Below are 27,767 nucleotides of genomic sequence, written 5' to 3'. Positions count from 1 at the left end.
GACCGGATTTGTGTACCCAAATCCGTCTTGACCGGCACAACCTATGTGCGCGTCAACACGCCTCCCCGGCGATGGTACTCACCGAGTAGCTCCTTGAAACGGAAGGCCTCAGAGAATGGACTGGACTCGACGACTGCGGACATCGGACCTTTTGGACATCGGGACTTCGAAAACCTGGTGGGCCTTTGTATACCTCGGATCTTGCTCTCTCAGCTAGGCTCTGGTCGGGATACTTCGCACTTCTCACCGCCTCGTCTGGGTTGATCGCAGCCTCAGTCGCCCCCGCTTGACCGGAGGGAGCTTACAGGAAATCCTGCTGGTACGCGTTTATGGTCCGTCCAGCTGTGGCAGGAGACCGGGCCTGCAACGCACCGCCGGCGCGTGAGATGAGAAAGTGTCCCTGTTCGGGCGCCATTATGTGGTAAATATTCTTTGTTACCTAATACTGAATTTCATACGGAATCTTAAGTAAAGTAAAATAGCTCAAAATAACAAGAGGCAGAATCCGTGGTATAAGAGATTTTCTAAATGGGCTTTATTCCATCAAAAATGGCCGACTCGAGTCGCGGCCTTCAGGTTCCGTCACCACGAGTGTTCAGGAAGTGAAGTACAATACTTTATTGACAGACATGTATTTTTATAATAAGTACATTACAATGAAACGAATGTAGAAGGCGTAACATTTGATAAGAAAAGTGACATAACAGGTACGTAATTGAAACTAGGCGTAATAAGGAGCGAAAAGAAACATGATTGGCTCTGGTTATCTTACATAGGTGGATCTATACGATAATACTTAACATAGATGCGTGCGCAGCAGTATGACGTGTGATTGACGTGCAACTAGGGGGTGAAGGGGACTTGACATTTAGCTCTACATGTGGAGACGAGAAGTCTGGGGGGTCAAGTCAACCTAATCCCAAATCATATCTAACATCCTATGTTTAGAGAACTATGTTATCCACAAGAAGAGACTCTCGGACAGAATCTATTCTATACTGACTGTGTGCGTGTACAAGCGTCTAAGTGTCTACATGAGATGCGAGGGGGTAGGAATATTCTCCATGGTAACAGGGCTATGAATTACTTGCATGAGGACAGAAAGGCTGAGTCCTTTGCTTGGTAGCTAAAGGAAATGTTTACCTAAATCACTGGACAGGAATGCATCGGCTGAGGGGGAAGCAGATAATTCGAAGGTGAAATACAGCTCTTGGCAGAGAATAGGCTGATGTCAGGCTTCGTGGGCCGCGCAGAGAATGAGACAGAGTTCATGGTCACAGATGCGAGCTCAAGCTGAAGCTGTCAGAGACAGAGAGCAGGGAAGGCTTTGAGGACAGAATCGGGCCTACTTGCCTGAACTGTAAAAATAGAGTAACTTAGCCATATAAAGTCGGTGGCCTTTCATACTTAGAAATCGAATATCCAGCCCATCGATGGCGGATCTGACAGAGAACATGTTGACGGTGGACGCACATGTGTTTGCGTCTTCGAAACTGGAACTGGAGAGAACATACATGTCCTTGTGACATGCACATAGAACCGTTGGGGTCCAAGATAGGGGACATAACTGATTAGGAAAATCCACATTTCCACACTTCCTGCATGCCTGTTGCTTCTTTCTGCACCCCTCATGCCTCTTTCACACCCCTCTTCCCTCTTTCTGTACCCCTCTTGCCTCTTTCTGCACCTCTCTTGTTTCTTTCTGTATTCCTCTTGCCTCTTTCTCCACCCACTTCCCACTTCCCCCTTTCTGCATCTCTGTTGCTTCTTTCTGCATTTCTATTGCTTCTTTCTGCATCTCTCTCGTGCCTCTTTCTGAACCCCTCATCCCTCTTTCTGCACTCCTCTTGCCTCTTTCTGTCCCCTCTTCCCTTTTTTTCACCCCTCTGCCCCCTTTCTCCATCTCTGTTGCTCCTTTCTGCACCCCTTTCGGCTCTTTCTGCATCCCTCTTCCCTCTGTCTTTGCCCCTCTTGCCTCTTTCTGCACCTCTGTTCCATCTTTCTGCATTTCTTCTGTTTCTTTCTGAAGCTCTCTTGCATCTTTCTGCACCCCTTGCCTCTTTCTCCACCCATCCATCCTCTTTCTGCACCCCTGTTGCCTCTTTCTAAACCTCTGTTCTTTCTTTCTGCTCTTCTTTTGTTTCTTTCTGCAAATCTCTGGCTTCTTTCTGCACTTTCTTGCCTTTTATCTACCTCTCTTCCCTCTTTCTTCACCCCTGTTGCCTCTTTCTGCACCTCTGTACCTTCTTTCTGCACCCCTTGTGCCTCTTTCTGCACCCCTCTTGCCTCTTTTTGGACCCCTCTTGCCTCTTTATGCACCTCTGTTACTTCTTTCTGCATTTCTTTTGTTTCTTGCTGCACATCTCTTGCTTCTTTCTGCACCCCTTGTGCCTCTTTCTGCACCCCTCTTCCCTCTTTTTGGACCCCTCTTGCCTCTTTATGCACCTCTGTTACTTCTTTCTGCACTACTCTTGCTTCTTTCTGCACCTCTCTTGCTTCTTTCTGCACCACTCATGCTGCTTTCTGCACCCTCTTCCCTCTTTCTGCACCTCTCTTGCCTCTTTATGTACCTCTCTTGCTTCTTTCTGCACTTCTTTTGCCTCTTATTCCACCCCTCATCCCTCTTTCTGCACCTCTGTTGCATGTTTCTCCAATCCCCTTGCCTCTTTCTGCACTCCTTGTGCCTCTTTCACATCCCTCTTCCCTCTTTGTGTACTCCTCTTGTTTCTCTCTGCCCCTCTGTTCCTCCTTTCTGTACTTCTTTTCTTTCTTTATGCTCCTCTTGCTCCTTTCTGCATCCCCTTTTGCCTCTTTCTGCATCCCCTTGCCTCTTTCTGCACCTCTGTTCCTTCTTGCTGCGCTTCTTTTGTTTCTTTTTGAAGCTCTCTTGCTTCTTTCTGCACCTCATTGCTTCTTTCTCCACCCCTTCCCTCTTTCTTCACCCCTGTTGACTCTTTCTGCACCTCTGTTCCTTCTTTCTGCACTTCCGTTGCTTCTTGCTGCACCTCTCTTGCTTCTTTCTGTACCAATTGTGCTTCTTTCTGCACCCCTCTTCCCTCTTTCTGCACCCCTCATCCCTCTTTCTGCACCTCTGTTGCTTCTTTCTGTACCTCTGTCCCCTCTTGCTGTAACCCTTGTGCCTCTTTGTGCACCCCTCTTCCCTCTTTCTGCACCCCCTTGCCTCTTTCTGAACCTGTTCCTTCTTTCTGCACTTCTTTTTATTTTTTTCTGCACATCTCTTGCTTCTTTCCGCACCCCACCTGCCTCTTTCTGCACCCCTCTTGCTTCTTATTACACCTCTCTTCCTTCTTTCTGTAATTCTTTTGTTTCTTTCTCCACATCTCTTGCTCCTTTCTAAACCCCACATGCCTCTTTCTGCCACCCTCTTCCCTCTTTTTGCACCCCTCCTGCCTGTTTCTGCTCCTCTCTTGCCTCTTTCTACACTTCTCTTGCCTCTTTCTTCATCTTTGTTGTTTCATTCTGCACTTCTCTTGCCTCTTTCTGCACCCCTCTTGCCTCTTCCTGCACCTCTGTTGCTTCTTTCTGCACTTCTCTTGCTTCTTTCTGTACCTCTGTTGCTTCTGTTCTGTACCCTCTTGCCTCTTTCAGCAACCCTCTTCCCTCTTTATGCACCTCTCTTGCCTACTTCTACACCTCTGTTGGTTCTTTCTGTACTGTTCTTTCTTCTTTATGTGCCTCTTATGCCTCTTTCTGCAACTCTCTTGCCTCTTTTAGCATCCCTCTTGCCTCTTTCTCCACTTCTATTGCTTCTTTTTGTACTTCTCTTACTTCTTTCTGTACCACTCTTGCTTCTTTTGGCACCCCTTGTGCCTGTTTCTGCACCTCTGTTGTTCTTTCTGCACTGCTCTTGCTTCTTTCTACACCTCTGTTGTTTCTTTCTGTACTTCTCTTGCTTCTTTCTCTACCTCCATTGCTTCTTTATGCACCCCACTTGCCTCTTTCGGCACCCTTCTTCCCTCTTGGTGTACCTCTCTTGCCTCTTTCTGCACCTCTCTTGCCTATTTCTGCACCCCTCTAGCCTCTTTCTGCACTTCTTTTACTTGTTTCTGCTCTTCTTTTGCCTCTTTCTGTACCCCTCTTGCCTCTTTCTGCACCTCTGTTGTTTCTTACTGCACTGCTTTTGCTTCTTTCTGTACCTCTCTTGCAAATTTCTGCACCCATCTTGCCTCTTTCGGCACCCCTCTTCTTTCTATTTGCAGCCCTGTTCCCTCTTTCTGCACCTCTTCTGCCTGTTTCTGCACCCCTGCTGCCTCTTTCTGAACTTCTCTTGCCTCTTTCTGAACCTCTCTTGCTTCTTTTTGCACTTCTCTTGCCTCTTTCTGCACCCCTCTTCCCTCTTTTTGCACCTCTGTTGCATCTTTCTGCACCTCTCTTGCTTCTTTATGCCCCTCTCTTGCCTCTTTTTGTTGCACCCTTCTTCTTTCTTTCTGCACCTCTCCTGCATCTTTCTGCACCTCTCTTGCCACTTTCTGCACACACAGAGCTATTTTTAAATTGACCTCAGGCTCAGCAGTGCAAACATACAAGTGCAGAAAAGGGCTGCTGGCCTCTAAACTGCCATGCCCTAATATATGCTAGGGACTTAGAGGTAATTGTAATCCCTCTGCCCTATTATGTACTAGTGTTGTGTTTCAATTTAGATGTCCGTATATAGGTTTTCCTAAATCATGTCCTTATATAGGCACGATTCGCATTGCCCTTATTTCGGCATAGAATCCCAGTCCTTATTTAGGCATTAGTCATGCTATTCAAATACAGGCATGGTCACCTACATCCGTCCATCCCAACGACACAACAAGTTCTTAGAAACCAGACCCTTAAGCCTTTGGGACTTTCTCTAGCTAGGATTATTGATTTCTCGAAGAACTCATCTATTATGCATGAACTATTATTCCTTAGGGGTTCATTCATGACGTCTTCCTCTGCCCTACTTTATGTCAATGAAAACATTCCGAAGCACTTTCCAGATATAAATATACCTCCCCTTACCATGGCAAACCACGGCTCGGCTGCAGAGCTCGAAACGTCTGGCCACAGCAAGTTTGGAAGGAATTCAAGTCCCCGCCTGACGCACTGACCAGACGCTGTCATTCCTGCTCGCAGAGAATCCAGCTTCCAGTGTTCTGACTCCCTTCGCGGGGAGTTAGAGTTTGAGACCCGGAAAGAGATTCCCACCTCTCTCATTCTAAGGTATGGAACTGACTAGAACCTAGAGGGACTCTTGGCATATGCAAAACTATAGCTTACCATACTATAGAATACAGCACCTACTTCTTACCTTGTACTACACTTAGGTTAGGTACACTGGGGTAGAACTATTTAGAAGCATCAGACGAGTATCCACTTTTTAGCCTATGCTATTTATGTATGTGTATATGAATATATGTCATAGCTAGAAGACAATGCTAGTACAGTATTATTTCTTCTTACTGCTTACACTGTACGTATTATATCTTGCATACTGTCTTGCGATTGTAACAGCTCATATCTCTAACACGAGAAACAAGACTATTCAATAAATCCTTTTTATTGAAACGCCCGTCTATCTATTTCTGTGTAACTCTGAAGAAACTAAGCATGCACGATTGACTGAGTGAAACTGTTATCTGTTGTTTCCATGATTCTGAGACATGTTCCGATTCTAAAGGGAAACAAAGTTGTCATGCTTATGCGGTTGTGAGAAACTACTCCCTTCTTGTTTATTCAAGGAGTTTCTAGTGGCCTCTGAGTTAGCTGGCACACAAAGTAAGTAAGTTTAATGTACTTGATAGAGGCATACTGACCTCATTCCTATGCCACAACTATAGTGTATATTATTCCAATGCGCAGAGCCTATAAGGGAAATAGGAACAATAATACACTAGGGCCTTACAGGGGAGGTCATGCCAATCACAGGGGTACCCAACCCATAGTGTACCCTAGTGTATGTAGGTGTTTTCACTGTATTTTAAGTGTCTTTCAGCATAGCTCTGGCTCTGGGCCTGGTTAGGTAGAGCCCAGGGTCAGTCAGAGTCAGTTACCACCAGTACCAATCAGCAAAAAGTTGGAGATGCCCAGGACACAGGATGACTTTGCAACAAGGCATCTTTCTGCACCTCTGTTGGCTCTTTCTTTATATTCGTTGCTTCTCTCCGCACCTTTCTTCCTCTTTCTGGACTTCTGTTGCCTCTTTCTGCATTTCTCTTGCTTCTTTCTCTGCCTTTGTTCCTCTTTCTGCACCCATCCTACCTCTGTAGGCTTAGGTAGAAATTAGCATTTAAAAAACCTTAGAAATTCACTGAAAAAACCATAGGTTTCAGGGATGTTATAGTTAGAAATTAGCATTTAAAAAACCTTAGAAATTCACTGAAAAAACATAGATTTCAGGGACGTTATAGTTAGAAATTATGATTTAAAAAACATTTGAAATTCACTGAAAAAAACCATAGGTTTCAAGGATGTTATAGTTATAAATTAGCATTTAAAAAACCATAGAAATTCACTCAAAAAACATAGGTTTCAGGGCCATTATAGTTAGAAATTATCATTTAAAAAACAAATCTTTGAAATTCACTGAAAAAAACATAGGTTTCAGAGATGTTATATTTAGGAATTACCATTTAATAAACCATAGAAATTCACTGAAAAAACACAGGTTTCAGGGACGTTATAGTTAGTTGGACATTTCAGTCGTACAAAAGCTGCGAAATTCAGCTGTTATCGTTAATTAAGCTAAGTATAACTCGCGCCCCCGCAATGCACTGCTGAGGACATCACATATTACATCACTCATGACATGGTCAGTGACATCACTAATGACATCACTGAAGTCATCTCAAATGACATCACTGATGACATCATCCACATGATCCTCTGATGCACCTCCTCACAGCCTAATATACCCTTTGATACACCCACTCTAAAATACAGGCTGCCCTTCTTGAAACCATAGACACACCAATACCAGTTACTACATACCCACTCACTGATACCTAGGTCTATACACACATCCACTCACTCACCCATACAGTCACTCATACATGCAGTCACTCCTCAATATAACCACTATCATATGCACTCATACACCTATACAGACACTCACATACCACCACTCACCCATAGAGTTACTTACACAGCTAGTTAGTCATGCAAAGCATTAATCACACTCCCATTTACTCACCTATACAGTTATACACATACCTCCTCACTTATTCACAAAGATACTAACACATACCTACTCTCTTATACAATCACTGACACAATCACACAGTCATCCATACAGCCACTCTCACAATCACTCACTCTCACATATAGTCATTTATATACTCCAACACTCACATATACTGCCTTTTACCTACGTAGTTACTCAGACATGTACCACTGAGACATCCATTCACTCACCAACACAGCCATATGCACACTCACCCACCCATACAGACCCTCACAGATGCACTCTTGAACCCATACACCCAGTTAATCACCCACTCACAGATCCATGAAGTGAGTCACACATACCATGCCCACCCACACAGACACTCAGGCACCCATACAGATACTCAGACAGGCAATCAATAACCCATATAGACACTCATGGAGCTACTCACCAACCCATGCAACCGCTTACACATCAACAGACAGACTGATACAGTCATACTTTAGTCACTAACCCATGCATCCAGTAAGACACGTTTAATCACTCACTTATACAGTCAGTCACACACCTACTAAATCATCCATTCAGACAGTGATACACTCACTCATTCTTCAATACACCTTGGCCTATATATATATATATAAAACATATTTAAACTTTACAGAAACACACAGTCACTGGATGATGTGATATTAGTGATGTCATTTGAGATGTCATCAGTGATGTCATCAGTAATGTCATTGACCATGTCATGAGTGATATAACATGTGATGTCATCAGCAGTGCATTGCGGGCGCGAGTTATACTTAGCTCAACTAACTATAACGGCTGAATTTCTCTGGTTTTATACGACTGAAATGTCCAACTAACTATAACGTCCCTGAAACTTGTGGTTTTTTTCAGTGAATTTCTATGGTTTTTAAATGCTAATTTCTAACTATAACATCCCTGAAGCCTATGGTTTTTCAGTGAATTTCAAAGGTTTTTTTAAATGATCATTTCTATCTATAACGTCCCTGAAACCTATGTTTTTTTCAGTGAATTTCTATGTTTTTTAAATGCTAATTTCTAAATATAACGTCCCTGAAACTTATGTTTTTTTTCAGTGAATATATACATATATATAGTTAGGATCTAGTTTCCATAGAAAATACGTTTTTTTGACTTGCCTATAACTTTTGCACCGGTTGACAAATCTTCATGAAAATGTAAAATAAAGAAAGTGCCCTGGTGATTCTTGTTGCACATGGAAGGTTTCAGGGTTATCTGTGAAGCAGGGGGCGGGGTAGCACTTACTAATTACCTAGTAGAAAATACTCCAGTTGGGTAGTGGTGTTGAACAAAACAGTGGCCTCCTCTTGGAGAAATATGCAGGGCAGGATTCATCCTGCCATGATGCTCTTTTCACACAAATACAGGCTCAACGGGCAGCACTCACAGATATAAACAACACAGGTGCCCACGTTGTAGCTCCACTTCTGTTAAGTACTAATCATTCTAACTTCGTACTCATGGCCAAGGCAAAGTAAGTGTTTTTTCTCTTCATTTCCACCAAAAGGCTTTTTATAATCCATGATGGTGTTTTCATCATTGCTTTTCTCAAACGCAATATCTCACAGACTGTCTGTGATGAGGGGGTTGTTTCTTCTTATCTGCTGCTGAGACCAAAGATCGTGTTCTAAGCTTTTAAAAAATAAAAATATGTAAACTTATCTAGAAGCCCTATTTGTTTGGTCTCGCCCCATGTACATTAGCGGTATGCAATGTATCCCAGCCCCTTTTCCAGGATGATGGACAGCTAACTAAAAGGCCCCCAAGCATTTTTCCTGACAATTTTGGAGATGGGGTCTTGATGCCTAGGAATATGATTGCATCTCCTCCAAACAAACAAACATTTACTTCTGTAAACTTCAAATCATCCAAGTATGTTTTGTCTGCAGTTCCACCTTCTAAAATTATCTGTTGAAGACTTTTGAGCAACAATCATATTGGCAACCTTGTAGACACACGAGGTCAATGGAGACATTTCCTCGGTATTCTTTACACAGCTGTAGTGTAGGAGATGCACTATACATTTCCTCACCAGGGTAGCACTTACTAATAATCCAGAAGAAAGTACTCCAGATGGGTTGTGCTGTTGTACAAAATGGTGATCTCTTCTAGCATTAATAGTAATACCCAGGTCAGGATTCATTCTGGCACAGTGGTTATTTCACAGAAATTAAACCTCAACACTTGGGCATTGTAGTTAGGAGATACAATTTTAAAAAACCTTAGAAATTCACTGAAAAAAACAAGTGTTACAGGGATGTTATAGTTAGACTCTCATTTCACTCAGGCAAAACCAGTGAAATTCAGCAGTTATAGTTACCAGACCTAACTATCAGTTATGCTCTCTCAGTGCACTGCTCATGACCACATATATCACATCACTCATGACATGGTCAGTGACATGACTCATGACATCACTGATGACATCTCAAATGACATCACTGATAATATCACTGATTACGTCATCCACAGAACCACTCACACACCCACTCATACCCCATACAACCTCTCCTACTCCCATCACACACCCACACAACCACTCACATACCCATTCACAAACCCATACAAGTACTCACACAACCACTCACTCCTCTATAGAGACATGCATACCCACTCACTCACTCATATAGCCACTCACACAACCCTTCACTCACCCATACAGCCACTCACCCACAGAATAAGTCAGTCATCTATACAGACATTTGATTTTCTTTTAATGACTCTGCAACTACTGAACAGATTTACACAAAATCAGAAAAAGGCACTTCCCAAAACCATTATCTAACTATCAGCGAACTTTGGTGTCATTTCGTTCAGCAGTTTAGGCTGTAGCCGTATCTAAAGATCCTATGGGAATTAACACAGGGAATAGGCATTTTGGGACAATCTCTTTTTCTCAGCCCCGCTTGACAGATCACGCCAAAACTTTCAAGACAACAGCTGAAGTGAGTGTCAAACTAGTTTTAAAAAGTTTGCGAGGATTTTTCAAACAACGCCAAAGTTATTGGCAAATGAAAAAAAAAAATTCCTATGGAAACTACATCCTAACTATAACTACCTACTGGCGACCGCCAGTAGGTAATATATGTATATGTGTGTGTGTGTGTGTGTGTGTATATATATATATATATATATTCCCCATATTTGTCCTGCAGATGAGCCCGCACTCACAGAACAGGTGTGTTGAGCATCAACCTTTATTTTCCGATAAAGCAGGCATTTTAGTTCGCATACTCCCTGTAGCTGCCTGACGCGTTTCAAAGATTCATATCTCCTTTCTCAAAGGCGCCTGCAAGTTCAGTCTTCTTTTACGCCGCCAAACCGCTCCGTTAGTCACATGTCAATACACACTTTCAGGGCTTTCAAGCAGTTGAAATTAATTAAGCCTCCGGTGTGTCACTGCAAAGCATTCCGGTATTTGCGGTCCTTTCGATTATTACCCTCAAGTGGGTTCCTATGAACTGCAATGTTTTACGAAGGGAGCAGCCCTCCGGTGGGCCAAAAGAACTGAAAGTCCTGCTTTCACACTTTGAAAGTACCTGTAAAGCCGTCACAACTGGCATAGTTCCAACTGTCGGTTCCATCATATTTTTTGGGCGGTGCGTTGACTCCACGGCTGGACCTGCCGTGTAATAGATTCCCCATATTTGTCCTGCAAATGAGCCCGCACTCACAGAACAGGTGTGTTGAGCATCAACCTTTATTTTCCGATAAAGCAGGCATTTTAGTTCGCATTCTCCCTGTAGCTGCCTGACGCGTTTCAAAGATTCATATCTCCTTTCTCAAAGGCGCCTGCAAGTTCAGTCTTCTTTTACGCCACCAACCCGCTCCGTTAGTCACATGTCAATACACACTTTCAGGGCTTTCAAGCAGTTGAAATTAATTAAGCCTCCAGTGTGTCACTGCAAAGCATTCCGGTATTTGCGGTCCTTTCGATTATTACCCTCAAGTGGGTTCCTACGAACTGCAATGTTTTACGAAGGGAGCAGTCCTCCGGTGGGTCAAAAGAACTGAAAGTCCTGCTTTCACACTTTGAAAGTACCTGTAAAGCCGTCACAACTGGCATAGTTCCAACTGTCGGTCCCATCATATTTTTTGGGCGGTGCGTTGACTCCACGGCTGGACCTGCCGTGTAATAGATTCCCCATATTTGTCCTGCAAATGAGCCCGCACTCACAGAACAGGTGTGTTGAGCATCAACCTTTATTTTCCGATAAAGCAGGCATTTTAGTTCGCATTTTCCCTGTAGCTGCCTGACGCGTTTCAAAGATTCATATCTCCTTTCTCAAAGGTGCCTGCAAGTTCAGTCTTCTTTTACGCCGCCAGCCCGCTCCGTTAGTCACATGTCAATACACACTTTCAGGGCTTTCAAGCAGTTGAAATTAATTAAGCCTCCAGTGTGGCACTGCAAAGCATTCCGGTATTTGTGGTCCTTTCGATTATTACCCTCAAGTGGGTTCCTACGAACTGCAATGTTTTACGAAGGGAGCAGCCCTCCGGTGGGCCAAAAGAACTGAAAGTCCTGCTTTCACACTTTGAAAGTACCTGTAAAGCCGTCACAACTGGCATAGTTCCAACTGTCGGTCCCATCATATTTTTTGGGCGGTGCGTTGACTCCACGGCTGGACCTGCCGTGTAATAGATTCCCCATATTTGTTCTGCAAATGAGCCCGCACTCACAGAACAGGTGTGTTGAGCATCAACCTTTATTTTCCGATAAAGCAGGCATTTTAGTTCGCATTCTCCCTGTAGCTGCCTGACGCGTTTCAAAGATTCATATCTCCTTTCTCAAAGGCGCCTGCAAGTTCAGTCTTCTTTTACGCCGTCAACCCACCCTGTTAGTCACATGTCAATACACACTTTCAGGGCTTTCAAGCAGTTGAAATTAATTAAGCCTCCAGTGTGTCACTGCAAAGCATTCCGGTATTTGCGGTCCTTTCGATTATTACCCTCAAGTGGGTTCCTACGAACTGCAATGTTTTACGAAGGGAGCAGCCCTCCGGTGGGCCAAAAGAACTGAAAGTCCTGCTTTCACACTTTGAAAGTACCTGTAAAGCCGTCACAACTGGCATAGTTCCAACTGTCGGTCCCATCATATTTTTTGGGCGGTGCGTTGACTCCACGGCTGGACCTGCCGTGTAATATATTCCCCATATTTGTCCTGCAAATGAGCCCGCACTCACAGAACAGGTGTGTTGAGCATCAACCTTTATTTTCCGATAAAGCAGGCATTTTAGTTCGCATTCTCCCTGTAGCTGCCTGACGCGTTTCAAAGATTCATATCTCCTTTCTCAAAGGTGCCTGCAAGTTCAGTCTTCTTTTACTCCGCCAGCCCGCTCCGTTAGTCACATGTCAATACACACTTTCAGGGCTTTCAAGCAGTTGAAATTAATTAAGCCTCCGGTGTGGCACTGCAAAGCATTCCGGTATTTGCGGTCCTTTCGATTATTACCCTCAAGTGGGTTCCTACGAACTGCAATGTTTTACGAAGGGAGCAGCCCTCCGGTGGGCCAAAAGAACTGAAAGTCCTGCTTTCACACTTTGAAAGTACCTGTAAAGCCGTCACAACTGGCATAGTTCCAACTGTCGGTCCCATCATATTTTTTGGGCGGTGCGTTGACTCCACGGCTGGACCTGCCATGTAATAGATTCCCCATATTTGTCCTGCAAATGAGCCCGCACTCACAGAACAGGTGTGTTGAGCATCAACCTTTATTTTCCGATAAAGCAGGCATTTTAGTTCGCATTCTCCCTGTAGCTGCCTGACGCGTTTCAAAGATTCATATCTCCTTTCTCAAAGGCGCCTGCAAGTTCAGTCTTCTTTTACGCCGCCAACCCGCTCCGTTAGTCACATGTCAATACACACTTTCAGGGTTTTCAAGCAGTTGAAATTAATTAAGCCTCCGGTGTGTCACTGCAAAGCATTCCGGTATTTGCGGTCCTTTCGATTATTACCCTCAAGTGGGTTCCTACGAACTGCAATGTTTTATGAAGGGAGCAGCCCTCCGGTGGGCCAAAAGAACTGAAAGTCCTGCTTTCACACTTTGAAAGTACCTGTAAAGCCGTCACAACTGGCATAGTTCCAACTGTCGGTCCCATCATATTTTTTGGGCGGTGCGTTGACTCCACGGCTGGACCTGCCGTGTAATAGATTCCCCATATTTGTCCTGCAAATGAGCCCGCACTCACAGAACAGGTGTGTTGAGCATCAAGCTTTATTTTCCGATAAAGCAGGCATTTTAGTTCGCATTCTCCCTGTAGCTGCCTGACGCGTTTCAAAGATTCATATCTCCTTTCTCAAAGGCGCCTGCAAGTTCAGTCTTCTTTTACGCCGCCAACCCGCTCCGTTAGTCACATGTCAATACACACTTTCAGGGCTTTCAAGCAGTTGAAATTAATTAATCCTTCGGTGTGTCACTGCAAAGCATTCCGGTATTTGCGGTCCTTTCGATTATTACCCTCAAGTGGGTTCCTACGAACTGCAATGTTTTACGAAGGAAGCAGCCCTCCGGTGGGCCAAAAGAACTGAAAGTCCTGCTTTCACACTTTGAAAGTACCTGTAAAGCCGTCACAACTGGCATAGTTCCAACTGTCGGTCCCATCATATTTTTTGGGCGGTGCGTTGACTCCACGGCTGGACCTGCCGTGTAATAGATTCCCCATATTTGTCCTGCAAATGAGCCCGCACTCACAGAACAGGTGTGTTGAGCATCAACCTTTATTTTCCGATAAAGCAGGCATTTTAGTTCGCATTCTCCCTGTAGCTGCCTGACGCGTTTCAAAGATTCATATCTCCTTTCTCAAAGGCGCCTGCAAGTTCAGTCTTCTTTTACGCCGCCAACCCGCTCCGTTAGTCACATGTCAATACACACTTTCAGGGCTTTCAAGCAGTTGAAATTAATTAATCCTCCGGTGTGTCACTGCAAAGCATTTTGGTATTTGCGGTCCTTTTGATTATTACCCTCAAGTGGGTTCCTACAAACTGCAATGTTTTACGAAGGGAGCAGCCCTCCGGTGGGCCAAAAGAACTGAAAGTCCTGCTTTCACACTTTGAAAGTACCTGTAAAGCCGTCACAACTGGCATAGTTCCAACTGTCGATCCCATCATATTTTTTGGGCGGTGCGTTGACTCCACGGCTGGACCTGCCGTGTAATAGATTCCCCATATTTGTCCTGCAAATGAGCCCGCACTCACAGAACAGGTGTGTTGAGCATCAACCTTTATTTTCCAAAAATCGAAAGGACCGCAAATACCGGAATGCTTTGCAATGACACACCGGAGGCTTAATTAATTTCAACTGCTTGAAAGCCCTGAAAGTGTGTATTGACATGTGACTAACGGAGCAGGTTGGCGGCGTAAAAGAAGACTGAACTTGCAGGCGCCTTTGAGAAAGGAGATATGAATCTTTGAAACGCGTCAGGCAGCTACAGGGAGAATGCGAACTAAAATGCCTGCTTTATCGGAAAATAAAGGTTGATGCTCAACACACCTGTTCTGTGAGTGCGGGCTCATTTGCAGGACAAATGTGGGGAATCTATTACACGGCAGGTCCAGCCATCGAGTCAACGCACCGCCCAAAAAATATGATGGGACCGACAGTTGGAACTATGCCAGTTGTGACGGCTTTACAGGTACTTTCAAAGTGTGAAAGCAGGACTGTCAGTTCTTTTGGCCCACCGGAGGGCTGCTCCCTTCGTAAAACATTGCAGTTCGTAGGAACCCACTTGAGGGTAATAATCGAAAGGACCGCAAATACCGGAATGCTTTGCAGTGACACACCAGAGGCTTAATTAATTTCAACTGCTTGAAAGCCCTGAAAGTGTGTATTGACATGTGACTAACGGAGCGGGTTGGCGGCGTAAAAGAAGACTGAACTTGCAGGCGCCTTTGAGAAAGGAGATATGAATATTTGAAACGCGTCAGGCAGCTACAGGGAGAATGCAAACTAAAATGCCTGCTTTATCGGAAAATAAATGTTGATGCTCAACACACCTGTTCTGTGAGTGCGGGCTCATTTGCAGGACAAATATGGGGAATATATATATATATATATATATATATATATATATATATATATATATATTCACTTAAAAAACCATAGGTTTCACACATGTTATAGTTAGCTGTACATTTCACTCGTAAAAAAACAATGAAATTCCACGTTATAGTTAGATCAGGTAACTATAACTTGCGCGCCCACAATAAACTGCTGATGACGTCACATAGTACATCACTCATGACATGGTCAGTGACATCACTCATGACATCAATGATGACATCTGAAATTACACATTGTGGATTGCGGTCGCGCAAGTTATAGTTACCTGATCTAACTATAACGTGGAATATCATTGGTTTTTTACGAGTGAAATGTACCGCTAACTATAACATGTGTGAAACCTATGGTTTTTTAAGTGAATTTTCAAGGTTTTGTAAATGATAATTCCTAACTATAACGTGTGTGAAACCTATGGTTTTTTCAGTGAATTTGTACGTTTTTTTAAATGCTAAGTTATGTATTTTTTTTTTATTTTTTTTTCTGGTTTTTCACTATGCGCACACCCTGCGCGCACGGTGCGCACCTCGCTTTTTTTTACGCAGTAACATTTGTTTTTTTCTCCCTTGTGGGTCCTTTAATTTATTTAATAAATGTGATAGTTACTTCTTTATTTTTATTTTTTTATTTTTTTTACCGTGCGCGTACGGTAAGCTTACCGTACGCGTACCCCGCGATTCTTTTTTTTTAATTATTACATTTATTTTTCGTACTTTTGGGTCCTTCTTGGACCCCCTGACAAACACTAGGGGGTCTGCAACTCTCTTCGTTGCCCCCGTTTCACGTTCCCCACCTTTGTTTCTCAGTGCGAGAGACAGAAAATGGCGGCCGACACTTCCTGATTTCGACCAATTTGAATGTTTACAGTCATGTAACCACCAATCAGAATTGAGCTCACGCACGGCACCGTACGCGTACGGTAAGCTTACTGTAAGCGCACGGAGCGCGCTTACAGATATATATATTGATTTACATGCTATTTTCTCAGAACCTACTGAACAGATTTACACCAGACCTACAAAAGGCACATCCTTGACCTGAGGACTACCTCTCTGCCAAATTTCAAGTAATTCTGTTCAGCCGTTCGGGCTGTAGCTGTGTCTAAAGGTCCTATGGAAAAATGCATGGGGAAAACGCGTTTTGGGACCCCCCTTTTTTCTCAGCCCCCGCTTGACGAATCCCCCCGAGACTTTCAGGGTAGGAGCGGAGCGTAGCGCCCCATTAGTTTTGAAAATTTCGCGAGGATTCGTCGACCGGCGCCAAAGTTATTCCAAATAGAATGTTGCGGATTTCCTATGGAAACACGGTCCTAACTATAACTATCTACTGGCGACCGCCAGTAGATAATATATATATAGCGAGAGAGAGAGAGAGAGATAGATATAGATAGATATAGATATAGATAGATTTAGATAGATATATATACAAAACCTATAGATAGATTTAGATAGATATATATAAAACACCTACTCAACAAGGAAGAGAGCACGAACACAAGGGCTTCTGGGTTAAGGTATCTTTGTTTGATGGGGCCTCCTCTGACCCAGCGACCGGAGAGACGCGTTTTGGCTGACACAGCAGCCTTTCTCAATCTCAATATATTCGTTTCACCGGCTCCGCCAGGCCCGCCACCATTCTACCTGACACGGTGGGCGCTGCAAGGTGTTAAGACGGAAATTCCCGATTATCTTCGTTTAACTCAAGGAATCGCACACTCACAGGAAATTATTGCCAAATACTTTTAATGAACCACTGTCGTGTAGTTCCTATAAAAAGTATACAGAATCTGCGCGTTTAGATAATATACACTGTAGGTTGGTGTCAGATGAACTCAGATCACCCCCACTGGGTATTTTTTTATGATGTTCGAGGTTGGAGCAGAGCACATTTTTCTAAAAAGTTAGCTGCTAGACTTTTCCATTGACTTGAAAGCTCATATCCAAAAAAAGGACATTAAAGAGGGCAATCTTTGATATTTTGAAGTTGAATTTGTAACCCTCAGAAGCAAATCCCAAAATTATAGTATTTACTCTGTTCAAGTTTTCCTCCAGGTCATCATCCGTCAGATAAATATCGCCTACGTAGCACAATGCCTCCTCATCCACATTTTGAGGTATTTCTGTTACTCTGGCTGAAAACAACCCCGGACTGTTCTTATACCCTGGGGGAGTCGACAAAATTGCTGCTGTGATCCTAGCACTGAGAAGGCTGTCAATTATCTACTCTCAGACGCTATATTTTGGCAAAAAAATCCATTTGAGATATCTAGTGTTGTTTTGTATTTTTTCTGCACAATGTTATTCATTAATGAAGCACTGTGTGCATTCTGTACTGCAAATGTTTTAGTGCAAGTGTTTAAATGTCCGTAATCCAATACTAGACGGTATGAATTATCTGGTTTTGATACGGGAAACAAAGGGTTATTCATTTGAGAGTGGCAAGTTTCAATCACTCTTTGGTATTCAAGTTGATCTAAGATCTCCCTGGCCTGTTTTTTAGCTTCTTGCTTTATTGGATAATGTCTTTGTGCAGTTGGAGTATCTTTTAATGGATTTATGTGGTTGGTTGAATCCTCATCCCATCCAACATGGTTTTTGTATAATCATTCATTCATTTAATCTTTATTTCGACATTTTTTCAGTCATAAAAGATTACAGTTAAAACAGTCAAAACATATATAAAACCACAGGAGATAAATAAACATTTCATAAAATCAGATTATCAAGCAGGGCATGCAATCATGATATACAATCACCCCTGGATGCCGCTGTAATGAGAGAACATCTCTTGGACCACATAGCTAGCAGGAACTTTGAAAGTGCGAAAACTATGTGCGGTGAAGTGTCAGTTTTAAGGACTCTCATTGCAACAAGACATTCATCAAAGCCCATGTTCTTGCACAAGGGTACCAACCAGTACTTTCTGGCCTTACTGTAAGCAGGGCAAAAAAAGAGCATGTGTAGTTCATCTTCCTTAATCGCACCGCATCCAGGGCAAGAATTGCTCGTTGGTGTAGACCACTTACTTGTGAATGCCCTTAGTGGTAGTGTTGCGAATCTCCATTGGATATATAACTTCCTAGCTCCAACTGGGTAAATAAAATTCAAAAACGCCTCAAAAACATATGAATGTTTAAGTGTTAAAAAGGTCGTTGTCAGAGGGCCAGCTTTGGAGTTATGCAGCCATATATTTTGTTTGTAGTCCATAAAGGACTTCACGAGCATTTTGCATGAAACCCCCCTGCATGCCTGTTCTGGCTCATACCAAAGGTCCGATAGTCCCATTTTCCCCAGTTCCTTTTTCACAAATGCAAGCCAGGGGATTTTCGCTGCACAACCATGGTTGAGCACATCCTTTAATTCAAGCCTATAATTGGACAGTTCTGGAGTTATCCATAGCCTGCGCCAAAACCTAAGAGGTTTCAGAGCTAGCTCATCCTGGATAAAACTCAGTCCTAAGTCCAATCTCAGCGGAAGGAGGGGTGTGCTTTGGGGGAGTGCAAGTAGCTGCCTCATAAACTTGTTCTCCACGTTAGGAATTTCGGGCCTACAGGTGTACCCCCAGTGTTCCCCACCATAAAGAGCCGATGCCCTCGCCTTCACTTTGTAAATCTCCAGTGCGGGGCTCACTGGCTTGATTGTAGATGTATTAGACATTTTGAGGATGCCGCCCACTAATTGGGAGAGTTTAAGTTGTGATTTCGCCTGTTGGGGGCCCCAGGAAAGATTTTCATTGATCGTTACCCCTAAATATTCGAAAGTCTGTACCCTCTCTAATCTAACCGAACCCAGGATCGGTGTTGGGCGGGTCGATGCTGGGGGGCTGAAAATCATAAATTTGGTCTTATCAGCATTGATTTCCAGTCCGCGGCATCGGCAAAAGTCTGTAAAGCCGTCCAACACTTGTTGGATCCCCGTGGGGGACTTGGAAAGCAGGAGGGTGTCTGCAAACATTATCGCCGGCACCCTCCTGCCTGCCAATCTGGGTGCATCGTTATTGGGAACCGTGTCCAGATGCGATATAACGCCATTCACATAGAGGCAGAACAGGGTTGGTGCCAGAACGCACCCCTGCCTGACCCCCCTGCAAACTGGGAACCAGGACGACAGCACCCCCTCCCTCCCACATCTGACCTGTGTGTAGTTTTGTGCATGCAACCTAATCAGCACCGTCAGTATTGCGTTGGGAATTCCCATTTCCAAGAGCACCCCCCACAGTTTGGCCCTGGGTACTAGATCGAACGCGGACCGGAGGTCCACAAAGACCATGTAGAGGCTGCCACCCTCTAGTGCTGCCGTCTTCCAGAATAACATTATAAGACAGAATATCTGGTCCATGGTCGATGTGTTCCTCCTAAATCCGGCCTGATAAGGACTGAGGATATCATACTCCTCAATCCATTCTTGTAAGCGGTCCAGGATTAGACGGGAGAAGATTTTTTGGGGAACGTCAATGAGGCTAATGGGCCTGTAGTTGGTTGGAAGCAGAGGAGAAACCTTCTTGAAGATTGGGACAATCTCTGCTCCCAACCAAGTACCTGGTACCTCCATATCTCGCAGAATTGCGTTGAAAAGGGCACATAGGTAGGGGGCCCAGATCGCCGGTTGATCCCTAAATAAATCACCGGGGAGTCTATCTAGGCCGGGAGCCTTGCCCGTGGCCAACTTCCCTATGGCAATGTAGACCTCCTCCACTGTACACTCATCATCATTTAGTACCCCCAGTCTAGGTGTAAGTGCCAGTGGACTTTCTAGACCTGTAACTGCCGCATATAAGGTCTTAAAATGGAGCTCCCAGACCCCCGCCACAATATTGGGTTCTATTGCAGATCTAGGCTCTCCTGACCCCGTGCTAACTATTGCCCAGAATCTGCGCGCATCTCTCGTTTCCAATGCAGAGGAAAGGTTGGACCATTTCTCCAAATCCCACTCCTCCCTAGCGAGGTTCATTGTTTCTTTATATTGTGATCTTAGGGTGCGAATTTTTAGTTTGTCTCTCCCATCTTTAAGGGCCACAATAAGCTCTGATTTTGCCTTCCTGCATGAGGCAGTATACCATGTGGATACAGGCACCATGCGCCTTCTATTAGAGCAAGGGGGGTTAAAAAATTCCGCTAAACAGGCTACTAGGTCCTGATGCACGCACTGCATGTTATCATTAAAGTCAAGTGCCAGAGGCTGGGAGATTAGGGAGCCCACCTTTGTAAAATAAGGTAAAATTGAGCTATATAATTTAGGCAGAGCATCTCGTGATACCACCAGTTTCTCCCACTTGACTCTGCGTCTATTATTCGTTATGGTCAGCCCTTCGACCATGTCTGTGGCAAATTCCTTTTCATTCTCTATAGGCCGTGGGCACTCTATCCTCAGGCTTAGTGCATTATGGTCGCTGTCCAACCTAGGCATTACCTCGAAGTCAACAACCTTCGACCATAGGTATGTCTCCACCATAATGTAATCTAGTCTTGATTCGTGTCCCCTCTTATTGAAGGTACACTTTGTCGGGGTATCAGATGGCGTCCGACCGTTACAGGCCCTAATAGAGTTGTTCAAAGTTAGGGTCGTGAGCTGGATGGCCAGTGGGGACCAGGACTTCGGATTTGGGGACTGGCATGGCGGAATTCCCCAGTATTCATCCTCGCCCATCAGGACTCCCTCATTTAGGCCACGAAGTGGCTCATAATAACAGTTTAGGTCCCCTGCGACCAAATAATGTATATCCCTGCTAAGGGAACCAAGGAAGGATGACAACTCTTCAATTGTTTTGGACTTCTTCGCCACACTTGTCAGCCGTGAGTAGACATTCACGATCGCAAGTTTGTAGGGGGTTGGCCAGGACAAGAGAACGCACTGAATGTCATCAGAGTAAGTCGGGATGATCTCACCCGAGCAGCCCAGATGTAGCCCAACCCAGATTGTAAGGCCCCCGGATGGGCGTCCCTTTCCTCCCCACCGTGCGGCGATATTAAATGCCGCAAAGCCCACTCTGTGTTGGTCCTCCCTTGCCCAGGTTTCCTGGAATACACATATATCACTATTGTCCACAAAAATGCCCCACTCCAGACAAGCTAATTTATTTGGTAAGCCTGCCACATTCCATGACAATATAGACATGCATTTTGTGTTCCCCACACTAGGACATATACTGTCGGGCAAAATATCGTCTCTCCCTAGGGGATTATCGTAACTGGTGGTAGCTAAGGATGATACTGGTAGGTGATCATCGACTTCCCTGCCCAAAACAGGCATTACACCACTCCTAATGCTACCTATTAGGGGGTTCTGAGCTCCTGGCGGCTCACATGCCTGATCTCTCTCCACCACAGCCGGGCCATCCCCGGCAGCCTCATTATGAGTCAGGATCTCATCCTGCATATCCTGCCCAGCCAAAAACAGTCAATCGACCTGGTCCAGGACGCTGAACCTATTGTAACATGGGATCTGATTCTGGGCAGGTGGGTGGTGGCCATGCCAGTTCACCCCTCCCCTCCCCACTCGACGGTGTGATACGAGCGACCAGGCTTCATCTGAGTCACTCAGTTGATTGCTAGAATAGAAATAGGAGAGAGGCCTAACTTCAATTTTTGTGCCTATGCTAGCTGAGCTCCATTTACATATGTGGTCTACAATATTTGGATCCCTAAAATTGACCAGTACACAATCGCCAGTCAAAGTTTTGGGTGTGCGCCCTACCCATCCTACCTTTCGGACCATAGATCTTACAGTAGTCATGTGTTTTTCAAAGAAATATAAGATTCAACATTCGGCATACTAATTTCTGGGACCCCTGTTAAAACAATTAGATAGGGACTCACTTCTGGTGGCAGTTCCACTGTGGGCTCAGTACGAGGTCTCTTGCTTATACCTGTATCTGTACCTGTATCTGCGGTGGCCCGCACTTCATATGATGTAGTGCTGAATTGTGACCCTCCTGCTCTACTGGACACTGTATGCTGGGCAGCCCTGGGTCCCACTCCCAGTTTATAAGACAATGCATTTGTTCCCCCCATAGATGAAGTGTGATTAGCAACAACTTGTTGTGTCACAGAGGTGGAGAAGTGTGGCTCAATGATTAGAGCGGCAGACCTTGATGCAGAAGTCTAGCCCGGGACCAGGGTTCAATTCCCCGCCTCGGCGGGTCTTGGGCTAAAAAATTCCTCGGACATGATAGTTCTCGCCTCGTTGCCTATTCCAATCATGGAGTCCCACTCTGCAACTCTGGCCAATAGCTTGCTTAATCTCCACAACGGCCCCCACAACACTAAGGATGCCTAGCCTCCACCTTGGGGGTGCCCAGAAGTGGATGCCTCACAGGGAAAGCCAGGATGTGTTCCACAGCGGTATTCGTACAAGCGCCTTGAGACCCTTGTGGGTGAGTAGTGCGCTATACAAGTATCAATTTACAATTTACAGAGGTGACAGGATTGTCGTACGTCACAGCCCCCCCAGCTAGGATCGACAAGTTCGATTTGTCCTGAGCCAATGCATTATTAGCCAGACTATTTAGGGTGCCCACTGTTACTTGTTCAAAGTTAGATAGTCGGCTTTCAATATTGGCAAGTCTCTCTTCTAGTGGACGTAGTGTGGCACCTAGGAGTGCGGTGATTTTCATGCATAAGGAATCCTCCCATGTCGATGATTCTTCCCTGGATAGACCTGCGCCTGGCAGAGTATCACCTCCAGAGCTTCCCAAATGCAGGGGTGATTTCGGTGCAACAACTGACATTTGTGCCTCAGCATCATTTGGGCTTGGGCTTGGGCTTGACCTTGTGCTTGGTGGAATTACATTTTTACTATGGCCTTTGGCTGATTTGGCTGCCCTAGCTCCCGCCTTAGTTGTAGATGGCTGTTTCTTCTTAGGAATAGCACCCTGTTTCTTCTTAGGACTAGCACCCGTGCAATTGCCCTGATGCTGGCGGGTATTAGGACTTTCTGGGGTTTTAATCGAAGTGGGGGCATCCAATTGCACTGAAAAGTCCTGCTGAATCAAATGAGTAGGGGGGAAGTTTCGACCGGACCCCATGTAGGTAATTGGTTTTGGACAGTCAATAAGGCGTTGTCAATATTCACATTCCTTGCAACCTCGGGTGTGCGAGCGTTCGCAAGATACCCCAATGAAGATCTTTTGGCCATAGCAAGATCCTGCGACACCCTACGTTCCTTTAGCACAATACCCTGATCAATCACTGAATTGGCTCTCAAAATAAAATTGTCCAAAGTTCCTGTAAGTTTGCTGTTGTGGGCTTTGCTTCTAGACTCCCGTGCAGCCATATTACAATCGTACTTTAAGATGTAGAAACTATATTCCCACACCAAAGGTACTTACTAGTAGCTACAACTGGCTCCAAGGATGGCGAAATAGGGGTGGCCCGGTCCGGTCCGGACTCCACCGGGCTACAACTTTTGCCCGGCGCGTCCGCGCAGGACAGCCCCAGTAACGTAGAATGGTGGGGGGTGGGCGGGAAGAGGACGCAACGTCGCCATGTGGGGTGCTGGTCCTCGCAGTCCCGCCAGTGTCTCAATACCAGTGCTTTGCCCCACAAAAACCCCCTGCCTCCTTAGCCCGCAAGTCTCCTGCTGCCTTGGCTTGCCTCCGAGTGGGGCAGTAGTTCTGCAATAGTTCTGCACTTCCCTCCTCGGGCCCCGTTCTCAGCCCAGGGTCCCCCATTCCAGGGCTCCAAGGCTCCCTCTTCCCGGGCTCGGCCGCACTCAAACGCGCCGGTGCTCTTGTGCTGGTATGTGGCTCCGGATCAAGTTCTTTCTCGCATTAGTGCATTAGTGTCGGCAGCAGGGGTGTAATGGCACCCCGGCACCCAGCACTGCCGCGGTTCTAGAGTGCTGCCTGCGGTGGGCGCTGCTCGGGGAGGGGGGCTCCCGTGCCTGTCCTCAGACTCTCTCCCTGCTCTCGGCCATCGGCTATGCGGACTACTGCTGATGGCCCCTGATAATAGGCGAGAAATGAGTGTCACTCGTCACCTATGTTTGCGAGGGCCGCCCAATCCACCAGGTGCCACCTCTCACCCGCTCGGAATCTAGCCCCGTCCGGGCACTATATCCACTATGGGTGCCTGCTGCAATGCTGACCTGAGAGACCCAGTGAGACCTCTTCAATTGTTTAGGCTTCTGTTCCCCAATGCATCTGCTGGACCCCGTTTGCATGGATTCCCCACATTGTATAATGCTGGTGTTTGGGTTACCGCCCACTCCCGCGCACATGTATGTTTTAAATATTTGTGAACATGGTTGTAGAATGCTGGTTAAGTTACCGTTTCTCACCTAGGGCCATCCATGACGAATGCTGGCGGCCAATCCTATTCAGCTAATAAAATGTCATAGCCAAATGTTAGGTTCTCCCAAAACAGACCTCTAACTGTCCTGCATTTGTCCCCCTCCATTTGGTGTGTAATTTCATATAGTTTGTGTGGGACACTTACTCTAGCATCAGGTGTTTCCACCGAGATATAATCATTCAAGTCCACTGTCATCCAGTTCAGGTGAACTATTGTTACTTCTGCCACACTGCCTAGCATCGTCAGAGCCTATTCCACATTCAGTAGTCGAGTCCTCAGAATTCTGGGCATGTCTGTTCTGTAGACCTGCAACCTTCTTCCTTTTGAACTGTGGTTTTTGTTTTGGTTTATCTTCTTTTTTGGAAGTACAATCTTGAGTGTGTTGCTTGTCTCTGGACTTTGTATGCTCTTCTTGTCTGTCTGACCGTCCTTCTCTCTCTTAGTTTTTCGTTGAACCCTGAAAGGAAGGAGAGGAATGTGTATCAGTATCCTGATACCTGTCAGGTTTCTTAATATTATCCCTATTCCTAAGGTTGTACCTCCTTTTGGAGGTCTCGTGTGAGGAGATCTACCTCTGGATTGAGATCTGTTTTCTTTAACTTTTTGTTTTTTGTTATTGTCCCACTTCTTTTAAGAAGAAGCAGGTGTCTGCTTGAAGGTCTCCTTCTCGGGTCTACCCATCAGTTGTGGTTTCAATGCTTTTCTACCCAAACTGTCCCAGCCTAATTCTGCATATGCAGTTTCTATTATTTTTAGTAGTTCGTACTCCTGTTGTAAAGGACTAAACTCCCTTAGGCTTTGGCGGATAGTCACTGATTCTACCTTCCTTTTATTTTTTGCTAATAATATGGCTGATACCCGGGCATAGTTACCTAGCATCTTCATCCCTAAGTTCAGAGCAGGCTCTGCTCCTTACTCATTTTGAATTTGTCTTAATACATCTGATATTACTGCTAAGGATGGTATACCATGAGTTCTGGTATATATGGCAGCAAAAACTATACCCCAAAAGGTACAATCCTCTATTTGTGGTGTTATCCCCATGGGCAAGCAGATTGTCAGCATTCTGGGTTTGTTATAAGCACTGGAATTTGGGAATACTGCTACTAGCTGTGTTATTTTCTGAGCTATCCAGAATGGCATTTGTTCACATTTTGTGGGCATTTTACCCATTACTGCATTGCAATTTTAGTTGCTGTGTTTTGAACGTGAGCTGTATTTGTTGTAACCATTGCCTGCTGGACTGTAAGTGTCGACATGACAAAATGTGTCATGTTTCTACAAAGTTTTATTAATTCGTTGTGAAGTATGAGTAAGTCTGGTCCTGGCATTGTTTCAATGTCAGGATGTGGTGTGTAGGCTGCTAATATTGGCCATGTTGCCCCTTCTCTTCCGAGTGGGCCGGATCTCACTCTTCTCCTTGTATGGGGTAGGGCACCTTTAAACTAGTATAAATATTCCTGGAATGTGAGCAGAACCTCATTGTCCTCATAATGCCAATATTCTAATGGTGGGTCATCTTCTGTGTAAAAATGAAAAGTTTTTGTTCTTGCATTTGCTGCTGGGAATGTAACCCACAAATAAAATTCCTCTGTTCTGTATGATTCGTGTGCCTCAATCATGAAAGCTACTATGCCACCCCTAGGTGTTAAACCATGCGCAAGCAGCTTCAGGGTGACTGCATTTCTAACATTTTCTGCAATCTGAATTGCTTCTGCATTTCCCTCATCTGCTGAGAGATTTAGTTCTTGCACAGTTCTATCACCTTCCTCAGTCATTGTTTTTTGAAAAAGAAGGAAGAGCTTTTCAATGAAACTAAGATAAGGTGTTTTGCACAATTTTAGAAATACTGTGTCTTTCAAGCTTGATTAACCAACAGCCAATAAATAGGATGTTTTGCCTACTCAGCTGTGGCGGAGTTTTGACCACCTACTCCAGACGTCTCTAGTGTTTTGTGAATAGGAATTTCTGAGAATAGCACGACTGAACTACTCAGATTCTACTGTTAAATAAGTACCCAACCAATGGTGGCGGCACCATGTCATGTAGTTCCTATAAAAAGTATACCGGATCTGCGCGTTTAGACAACATACAGTGTAGGATTGGTGTCAGATGAACTCTGATCACCCCCACCGGGTATGTTAGCCTTTTGTACCAACTAGCTCACAGTGCCACTGGAATCTCCTCTTACCAAGGATAGAATAGACAACCCTGATCCCTCAGGACCGTGGAAACAATATTCTACCTTTAGCTAAGTCACTCGTGCTTACTTAGTCTGTCTCATAGAAATACACAGAATAAACAGGCTGGGCATTTTCAATAACAATTTATTGAACAGTTGTTATTCTGGTGTAAAATAGATGAGCTGCAACAACGCTTGGCAGTATAACATATAAATGATTAGCAGAACGATAAAGGTAAATGGATGGTATAGCTCTACCATCTTACTATAATAATGAATACATACAAATATATAAAACACATGATAAAAGATGCATACTCCTACAATGCTTCCCTAACTAGATGTACCTAAGTGTACCTAGCATGGTGGTAGGTGTTAAGCCAAGAATCCCTCTAGTAGTTTGTCAACCCCATTACCTGAAGTGAGAGACTGTGGGACTTAATCCTAGTCTCGAGTTGGACACCCCGCAAGGGATGTTTTAGACACCGCGAGCTGGAGTGTCATGATGCAGGAATCTCAGCGTCTCTGGTCAGAGTGTCAGCAGGGAAGCCTCGGTCTCCTCTGTCTTATCTTAGCAAGATGTTATGTGTATATACCCATAGGCCTATGACTGACCCCACTGAGTGCTTTATACTGTTCCTTTTTTGAACTGTGGTCATAATCTATCGTGAGGCCATTCTCAAGATGCCACCGATCATGATGTATATATATTATCTACTGGCGGTCGCCAGTAGATAGTAATAGTTAGGACCGTGTTTCCATAGGAAATCCGCAACATTCTATTTGGAATAACTTTGGCGCCGGTTGACGAATCCTCGCAAAATTTTCAAAATAGGTGGGGCGCTCCGCTCCGCTCCTACTCTGGAAGTCTCGGGGGATTTGTCAAGCGGGGGCTGAGAAAAAAGGGGGGTCCCAAAACACGTTTTCCCCATGCAATTTTCCATAGGGACATTTAGTCCAAGGTACAGCCCGAACGGCTGAACAGAATTACTTGAAATTTGGCAGAGAGGTAGTCCTCAGCTCAGGGATGTGCCT

This window comes from Triturus cristatus, chromosome 2_1 (assembly GCF_964204655.1).
Source record: "Triturus cristatus chromosome 2_1, aTriCri1.1, whole genome shotgun sequence".
In the NCBI taxonomy this organism is placed as follows: domain Eukaryota; kingdom Metazoa; phylum Chordata; class Amphibia; order Caudata; family Salamandridae; genus Triturus; species Triturus cristatus.
Note: the sequence above shows the minus strand (reverse complement) of the source record.